The sequence below is a fragment of the Dermochelys coriacea genome, chromosome 1 (assembly GCF_009764565.3).
Source record: "Dermochelys coriacea isolate rDerCor1 chromosome 1, rDerCor1.pri.v4, whole genome shotgun sequence".
NCBI classification, from domain to species: domain Eukaryota; kingdom Metazoa; phylum Chordata; order Testudines; family Dermochelyidae; genus Dermochelys; species Dermochelys coriacea.
The window spans coordinates 347,069,814-347,079,416 of NC_050068.2; the positions used below are offsets into that span (position 1 = coordinate 347,069,814).

At 49.1% G+C, this 9,603-nt stretch overlaps 1 long non-coding RNA gene across 1 annotated transcript; it reads right to left on the reverse strand.

Moving 5' to 3' along the window:
* Positions 1-280: 280 nt before the first annotated feature.
* On the reverse strand, positions 281-5,704 carry LOC119848308. The gene is made up of 3 exons (XR_005290235.2): positions 5,543-5,704; positions 1,253-1,420; positions 281-1,138 (listed from the first exon to the last, which is right to left on the reverse strand). It is a non-coding gene; the product is annotated as an uncharacterized LOC119848308 (long non-coding RNA).
* Between the last annotated feature and the right edge of the window lie 3,899 nt (positions 5,705-9,603).

Sequence of the window (9,603 nt, forward strand, 5' to 3'; positions counted from 1 at the left end):
ATACATAACTTGTTTCTATCAATGTATAAAACAGAAATCATAGGAGGGCTACCTCTGTCTAGCCTAGGGGGCAGCAGAAAACCTCGCTGCTGACTGATGATGGCGGGCCTACATGTGGTAGTGTATCTATAGCACATATGGGGCACTAAGACCGTGCTTTGTTGACAATAAACCTGGCTGAGTGCCTTCACCACCGGACTGAGTCTGTGGTCTTCATGGATAATATTATCGAGGTCTACTGAGCTGACTCTCTGCACAGAGCTGCGACATCCCACAGAGCGAACACACATACATGCTTACTGACAACAGACATATATTTGAGAAAATGTTTAAAAATTATTACTTTAACACACGGATACATTGCTTGATGTTTGCTAATCCTAGGGAAGTTAGCTGTAGGTGTAGGATCAAAAAAATGTATTCATCAAAGTCAGTGTTACCTTCATAGGTCACCATCGTTAGATACATTGTCACGCTAATCTTCATCCATGCTGCACTCACACATCTCCATAAAACGTGGGCTGCTGGCCAAACGTCTGCAGGGTGGTGAGCATCTGGTCTTTGCATGAGCATTTGATTAGCTGAAGGATTGACTTGGGAACGCATGATATTTCACACACAAGCCTCCATCACCCATCCATGCCCAGTAGGGGAGGATACTTTGGGATGTGCGCCATCATCCCAAAGCCATCCCATTGCTTAATCATTTGCCCTCTTGGGAGCAGGTGTAAATGCACCCTTTGTTGGTGGCAATTTTTCTCCACGTCTGCTTCTCGGAAAACACCCACCAATGTAGCTCTGTGTTGTAACATTGGTCTTCAAATGGTAAACTCAGCATATGAATGCCTCCAGTACATTTATGGCCTCAGCAGTGACAGTCTCAGCCATTACGAGCACCTTCAGAGTGAGCAAGGCAGAGCATCTTTGGAGGCTGAATTGAATGACTTCCAGTAAAATAATTTGGTCTTGTCAGCCAACCTTCCAGTGGTGTCACGTCCCAGTAATGTGGCAGCTTTTAATGAATGATTGGAACACATCTCTGAGGGAAATACCGTGATTCTATTCCCCAGCAGCAGGTATAAAAAAAACAGAGTCTTAAGTAGTGTCTCACAGAAAGCAGAAGAAGACAGCAGCTTCACTGGTGCAAAAAAAAGGATCAAGACCAAAGTAAAAACAAGGATTTTGCAATAAATTACTTTGGGTTTGTAATTAATTATGTTATGGAATGTATGTTATGTAACTGTGTACGTACCGTTTGCAGATAGATGCCAGTAATTTCTGGCTGGATGCTGACAGCTTAACCAGTGTCTCATTGCAACTCTTTCGGCCTAATAAAAAAAGCTGATAACCAAGACCATTATGCCCTTCTTTTTTTGCCGACGACAAAACAACTTGACGCACCCCTTCCATTTATAGTAATCTGTAACATTCAAAAACTTAATCAGGTATCATATCATGAACAGGGAGGAATTGGTGGCGAATCTGAAAGTGAAAGGCAATTTGGGTGACAATGATCATGAATCATGTATCATGATTCAAAGGAAACGAAAGAGAGAGCATGAGAATACGGACAATGGACTTCAACTAAGCAGAGAACAAACTCAGAGCCCTTTTAGGTAAGGTCCCACAGGAAGAAAATCTAGGGGAAAAAGTTCAGGAGAGCTGGCAGTCCCTCAAGAAGACAATATTAAAGGCACAACTGCAAACTATTCCGATGCAAAGGAAAGATAAGAATAATAAGGGCTTCTCTACACTACCGCATGGGGTTGATCTAAGATACGCAACTTCAGCTACGTGAATAGCGAAGCTGAAGTCGACATACTTAGTTCTTCTTACCGTGGTGTCTTCACTGCAGTAAGTCAACAGCTGACGCTCCCCCATTGACTGTTTGCACTTCTCGTTCTGGTGGAGTATTGGAGTCGACAGGAGAGCGCTCAGCGGTCAATTTATCGCGTATAACTAGACGCAATCAATCAACCCCCACTGGATTGATTGTTACCTGCTGATCCGGCGGGTAGTGTAGACAGAGGCCAATGTGGCTCCATCAGGAGCTCTTTAATGACCTGAAAATCAAAAATCCTACAAAAAAAGTGGAAACCTGCAAAGGGGGAGAATCCCAGAGCCTGGGCTCCAGCCTGAGCCCAGATGTCTACACTAAAATTTTATAGTCCCACAGCCTGAGCCCCAAAGTTGACATGGGCCAGCCACAAGTGTTTTATTGCAGTAGCTGTACCTTCAGCTTATGAGCAAAGGGCTCTTGGGTTGGGGTTTAAAGAGAGAAAAAGCTGTAAGATAAGGAGATGAGCCAAAGCCCTAGCCCTGCAAGCAGGGAGAGTGCCATCCTGGGGAACTGCAGTCAGACTACACAGCTTTTTGCTGGCCGTTGTGCTGCTGGCCCTAAGTGTACAGCAAGGTGGTTGTGCTCTAGCACAAATAATAGTGGAAGCCACAGGTGGGCCAGCGCAGGCTAGGTATTCGGCATAGAAGGTATTAGACAGAAGGTCTCAAGCCCCCTGCACACCCATGCCTAACTTGCAAGGACTCAGAGTAGAAAGGGGCAGGGTGTGGGCACAGAATGGGTGGGGCCTGGATAAGCAGTTTTCTGCTCATGCTAATGAAAGGCTCAGCTCCAGGGTCCCCTCATTGATCTCACTCCTGCTACTGGGCAGGAATAACTGGGCAGGTTCTGGGGTTCTCCTGCGCTCCCCAGCCTGCTCAGCACTTCTTTACCTTGTTTGTAGAGGTCACTCGCTGCACCCTGCCACAGCAAGGAGGCAGGGCTGTGCAGCTGCAAAGGGCTATCGATGTGTCAAGGCCTCCTATAAATCTGCTCTGCCTACAGTGTCTCTCTGAGAGCTGGCTACGTTTATAATTGCTTTGTAAATCAATGTCTTTGAGAAGGTGTTTGCCTCAACGCTTGGAGTCCGAGGTGCTCCATCCATTGCTATTTTGGAAGGTTTTCGTAGGATTTAAATCTTCAATTCCAGATTTGTATGCCCGGTCTTGTGTTCTGTTCCAGAGTCAGGGAGACTCGAGAATCGGTCACACGCCAGCCAGGAATGGATTGGGCCACGGAGACCAGTCAGCCCCAGCGGTGCCAGCAATGAGGCTGTGCGTTTGTGGAGCAGCCTGCTGCTATGCATGGCCTATGCACAACTCAAGTTCCACCTAACTGGGTTTTTAGGGCTGTAGTGGGCAGAGCTGAGTTTCACCCGCTGTACCCATTCAGTGCCTAACCACAGGGCTTCCAGCACCTTCCATCAGTGCAGCATTGCCTCTGCTGGCTTTCCTAAGTTACAGGCAAAGCCATCTTTAGTCTCTACAGCCCAGGCATGGACTTTCCAAAGTGCCAGGGGGTGCTCGACCCCCTGCTCTGTCCCAGGCCCTGCTCCTACTCCACTCTTCCCCCAAGGTTCCACCCGCCCCATCTCTTCCCGCCCAGTTCTGCCCCTCCCCCTAGCGTGCTGCATCCTCGTTCCTCCCTCCTTTCCCCCCCAGCCTCCTGCACCCCACGAAACAGCTGATTGCATCGGGCAGGAGGTTCTGATCCACAGGGCCCACCGGCGAGTGGGAGGTATGGGGGGAGCTAATAGGGGGCTGCCAGTGGGTGCTGAGCACCCACCATTTTCCCCCTGTAGGTGCTCCAACCCCGGATCACCCATGGAGTTGGCGACTACAGGCCCCACGCCGTGAGTCCCGGGGATCAAGCATTGGCTCAAACTGCTGCCCAGCTTGGCTATCACTGTGAGAGCACAGCTTGCCTTCCACTCTTTCTGTGGCATCTTAATCGCCAGCTGGCCTCTGCCTGCATCTCCTGGCCCTGCTGAGTGGCTCTGCCCCATTATACCAAAGATGAAAGAACAAACATAGCGTACGCCCCATTATCTAAATAGCAGGGGGGACACGGATTGTAGTCAGCTAATTGGGAGTTCGGATCATCCAGAGGGCAGGAGCCATTCAGCAGCAGGGTGTCCTCCCCTGTGGCTGAGGCTCATTGTCTGCCTCTCATTCCTAGCCAGGAGACTCTGCTCTGCCCCACACACTCTCTCCCATGACAGCGGGGTGGCAGAGGGCTCCCTGCACCGCTGCGGGGCTGGTGACCACTGATCCCTGCATGCGCTGGGTGCAGAGCAGAGACCCTCGGCCAGGATTCTGCTCTGCCCTGCCAGGACCGCAGCCTTCCCTGCGCCTCGTGCTTGCAGGGAGCAGGAGTCACCAGGCTTGTGACAGCACATGGAGCCCTTCGCATCTCTGCTTCTGGCCCTGCTCTGTCACCCCAGTGGCAGCTGGGCTGGGACACAGGTGCCATTCAGCAGCAGGGTGGCCTCCCCCATGGCTGGGGGCTTGTCCCCTCATCCTCTTCTCAATCCAGGCTGGGGTTGTGGGGCGGGGGGTGTCTCTGTTCTATTATCTGAACCTCTGTGTTCTCGGATTCCCTTCCTTGTCCCCCAGCATGAGATACACACGGGCTGAGGAAGGGGTTTGGGTAGTGCGGAGGTTCAGATAAACGGGACTGTACTGAATTTAAAAGGAGAACGGTCACCCGTCATTCCTGATTGTACTGGGTTTAAGGTTACCCAGGCCTACCGCTGGGAACCACTTTTCATTCATACTGGACAATGTCAGAGACTGGACTTGCTGGCCCATTGCTCTGATCCAGGATGGCAATTCCTATGGAAAATCAGGTCACATTTTATCTTAAGGTTCCATGTATAGATAGTTTATAAAGGGTTAAAATGACAAATAGATGCTCATTACCGTAGCTTATAACCATGCATATAACCCATTCCAGTGCTATGCATATAACACATGCTATCATGCCTATAACAGCCTTATAACATCCAACAAAGTGGGTCTTCACCCACGAAAGCTTATGCTCCAATACATCTGTTAGGCTATAAGGACTCTTTACTGCTTTTACAGATCCAGACTAACACAGCCCTCCCCCGCCCCCCATGAGCCTTATAACAACTAATTATCATTTATTAATCCTTTATAAACGGAACCTTTACATGAATGAATGAGCCTCACTCCTCTGGTTTCACTGGGATGCAGAAGTGCTGGAAAAATTAGCTCCCTTGCCCATTCACACCCTTTTGTGTCACTGTGCTCGCTCGCACCTCTCTTTGTCCAGGTTGAATAGGACAGTGCAAGGAAAAGCAAGGGTATATGCCCCTGTGGCAGTGTATGCATGCCCCATCTCCCGCTGAAGTGGATGATGGGTGTGCTGACGCTGTGGTTACAGTCTACCCGACTGGTTTGGGCCTCACCACGCTAAGGCACAATGGTCAGATTCAAAAGGGCAGGGCTGTGCAGCCCTGGGGTCAGAGTCAGAGAAGTGGGCCACCACCTAGGAGTGGGTGGCAGCAGCAGGGGGGGGGGGGAGGAGGAGTAGGGGGCCTGCCCCCTCTCTCCACCAGGTCCCGGCCCCTGTCAGCCAGAAGCGTGGTCCCCACCCAATCAGCAGGGATCCTTCCAAATCACACTGACCCTCCTCGGGTGCAAGGAGCCCCTCACTCCACCCCCCTGGGTCACATCCTACCGTGAGTCCTGAAGCCGGGGTCTATTTGTCATCAGGGTCTCCAAGCTCCTGGGCGCCGGTAAATTATTGGGACTCCTGTCAACTGGCTGTGGGCAACCAGTCCCCAGTTTGACTCTCTGGTTCCTGCCTCCACCCAGCATCCTTTCCCTGGGGGATCAGCCCAGAATGAGCTGGGCTGCTCTCCTTTATACTCGTGCAGCATTTGGAGCATGCCCAGTCTGGTCTAAGGGGCGGGACTTCGGCCGCCCATAATGTGGGATTAACCCTTTCCTACCTAGCGTGGGATAGGCATGCCCCGTCACAGTATCTCTTTTCCCGGAGTACTGTGCGCCTGAAAGCTCCTCTGGCTGAAGCTCCTCCCACTTGCATTTTTGGCTCAGCCAGGGATTTAATGGGAAATGCTCGGGCAAAAGTGTTTGCTAGTGTAACCCACTGGTCAGAGTGTTATGTGTCACCCTCTGTGCATAAGCCACAAAGGCTGTGAACCTGCTCTAGCCCCTAGCGGCAGAGAAGATTGTTCTTTATCTCAAACTGTAGCAGCTTGTGCTTGTGGCACTGGAGGTCCCCAGTGCGAATCCTGTGTTGGCCAACTCCTGCCAGTTGTTACGCTAGCTTGACTACTGTCGTTCCAGCTGTGCTTCTTATCAAGATGGGGCATACGCAATAGGACCCCTTGTGTCCTCAGGCTGCACCTCTTTATCCCACACAAGGGCTACATCATGGGTCGCGCTTTAACTCTCCCTGCTTGGCTATTGCATGACACCCCTTCGGCCGCATGTAACCCTATCACCCAGCTTGGCTTCAGCCCTGATAATATATTGCTGCGGCAATACATTGCACCCAGTTTTCTCCCTTAGTGCACAGAGAACAAGACCTCGCCTGAATGAGCTATTAATAACCTTGCCTATGTCACTGAGATGTAGCTGATTAATCATTTAGAAGAGAAGCCATAAACTATAAAAGTCCCTCGTTTGCATGATTACTTCTTACCCAGCTGATTACAAAAGAAAGACACTCATTGAGCTCTCTTTAAATGCGAGTAGATTATCTGGAAAGCAAAGGGAAATCCAAGGTAACACCTCTCCCTCCCACTCTTCTCCGGTTTATGAAAGAGAAATACATTGGAAAGGGCAGAATTTGAATTAGGAGACAGTAATGGGCTCACTATACAAACACCAATCCCTCTCTCCCTCTCTGGGATTCAGTTACACTTTGTTTGCTGTTCCTTGGCACAGGCCTGACCCTGACCGTACCAATTTGAAATCTCAGGCATGCTGCTGGCCCTGTTTAAGTTACTCACCAGAGCAATACCTCTGTCCTTCACAAGCCATGGATCTTTGGTTATCATCAACTACAAACTGCACAGAAGTGCAAAGGATCATTAGCCACGATGCAAGGGAGGTAGGGTTGTGGGAACATGAGTGAATGCATGACCCTGGGTGCATTAGAAATACTAGATTCAATCAACTGGTGGCAGCAGCAGCCCCAGTGCAAACTTCCTCCACATTGCCCCGACCATCTGGAACGCCCATCACTAGGGGTCACCTCCATCTCTGCATAGGGACATATTACCCCTGCCCTCAAATGGGCAAGCAGGGTGTGGCAGCCACTAAAAGTCTCTCCCCCCAGCCCCCAGCACACTCTGCACAAAATTGGGGACTGGATGATCTTTATATCCTGATACCTGTAAGGCAGGAGATGGGACAGTGGTCATCCCCATCAGCCTCCATCTTCTATCCCAGCACAGACCCAAGACCGCTGCAGACTCCAGTACTTCCATGAAGGCAGCTAAGTTCCGTTTCCTTCAGTGAATGGTGTTATCCAGCTGTGAATCCAATGGGTACGATGGGCACTCAACACATGATCCCATTGCAACCAATGGGATTATTCAGGTAAGCCTTGCAGAATTGGGCCCTATCTCTCCAACCACCGGCGCCTGGACACCTGTCCATTAGGAGCTGGAGAGAGAGAGACAGTTTATTTCAGCTATGTGGTGGTAACAACCTGGGCCAGATTTGAAGCAATGTCCTAGAGGGGAGCAGGCTTCATATCCCATTATCAGCCATATGGCCCTCTCAGCTGGCGTGTCCAAATAGCAGACTTGTTGCTTTGACACAGAGACAGTTGCAGAAATCTTGACCAAGCAAGTGCACTGAACTAGGGGCACTGCTACGCCTTGGGGAAACGAATGCAAAGTACGTGGAATGACTGACCCACTTTGTCCCACCTGGCTCAACCAGCTCTGGCAAACGAGGACTACAGTGAATTTGAATTGGCTGAGTAGCAAGGTGGCAGGGCCCAAACACTGACGCTGGAGCTCCATTCAGCAAAAGCTCTCACTTAATGCCACGCATGTGCAAAAATGCAAAGAGTGGAATCCTGCTACCCCTTCCTGAGCCTCTGGCTGTGGGGGCTGAGTGAGTGGCAATCAGTCTTATAGTGAAATTGAAGCACGCTGAGATGTTAATAAAGCGGCAGCCAGTAGGAGATGTTTGAAGATTATTTAGAGATGCATAATTACTGCTTAATCCTGTGCCCGATGCCATCAAAGGCGTCTGTGGAAGTTTAAACTCCACAGCTTAATGCAGTAAACAGCACAGTTCTGATTATTCATCTCTCCTCCAGTGGATCGAGCAGCCGTCAGTGATAATGTTATCAGCTGCTATCAGCAAGCTTTTCTCTTCAACATGCAGCACAGGGCTCCCAATCAAAGCACATGAAAGGTTGGTGAGGGGAGGGAATCAAGTGCTGCATATTGAGTAGCCAGATTAGCGCAATGAATGAGAAGCGGGAGGCTGGGGGTGAATATCATGGGTTCTGGGGACACTTGAGTCTGGCTGGGTCAGAAAAGGTCTTGTGTGGAGCACAGGAGATGCTGGGTCTGACATGTCTGGCAATCGCTGAGGGGAAGATGGAGGTGGGGTGAAACAATCGGGTTGTGATTAAGGCACTGAGCTAGCCTGCAAGGGTTTTGGGTTCGATTTCTGGTCCTGCCATAGCCTCCCCTTGTGACTTGGGCCAAGTCAAAGAAGGGCCCATTGTCTCAGGCCTAATAAAAGGGGGATACTTTTCTATCTCACAAAGGTATTAGTGTCAGGAGGGTTAGCTGCTGGGCTGGGGCCATAAAAGTGCACAGCTGGATAGGAATCTGGAGCAGTTGAGGGAGAAATATTGCATACAAGTTTTAAATAGTTTACCTTCCAAAGCAGATCAAGTAACCAGCCCCCACCAAGTGATGTGTGGGGATAACTACCATCCAGAATCATCTGTCAAAGCCATCTCTAGGTAGAGTCCTAATGTAAATAAGCAAGGGCCTGTATCCTATGTGGCAGAGAACCCAGAAATATGTACCAGTACCCCTCCCCCATCTCTCTCACCAATCCCCCATTTTTCATAAGTGTAGGGGTGTCAACTCCAGTGCTCTGCTCAGATTCTAACAAAAAGAACAGGAGTACTTGTGGCACCTTAGAGACTAACAAATGTATTAGCGCATAAGCTTTTGTGGGCTACAGCCCACGTCATCGGATGCATAGAACGGAACATATAGTAAGAAGATATATATATATATATATATATATATATGTATATATATATATACACATACAGAGAAGGTGGAAGTTGCCATACAAACTGTAAGAGGCTAATTAATTAAGATGAGCTATTATCAGCAGGAGAAAAAACTTTTGTAGTGATAATCAAGATGGCCCATTTAGACAGTTGACAAGAAGGTGTGAGGATACTTAACTTAGGGAAATAGATTCAATATGTGTAATGACCCAGCCACTCCCAGTCTCTATTCAAACCCAAGTTAATAGTATCTAGTTTGCATATTAACTCAAGCTTAGCAGTTTCTCGTTGGAGTCTATTTTTGAAGCTTTTCTGTTGCAAAATTAACAAATTTATTTGAGCAAAAGCTTTCGTGAGCTACAGGTCACTTCATCGGATGCATTAATGTTAGTCTCTAAGGTGCCACAAGTACTCCTTTTCTTTTTGCGAATACAGACTAACACGGCTGCTACTCTGAAACCTGTTGCAAAATTGCCACCTTTAAATCTTTTACT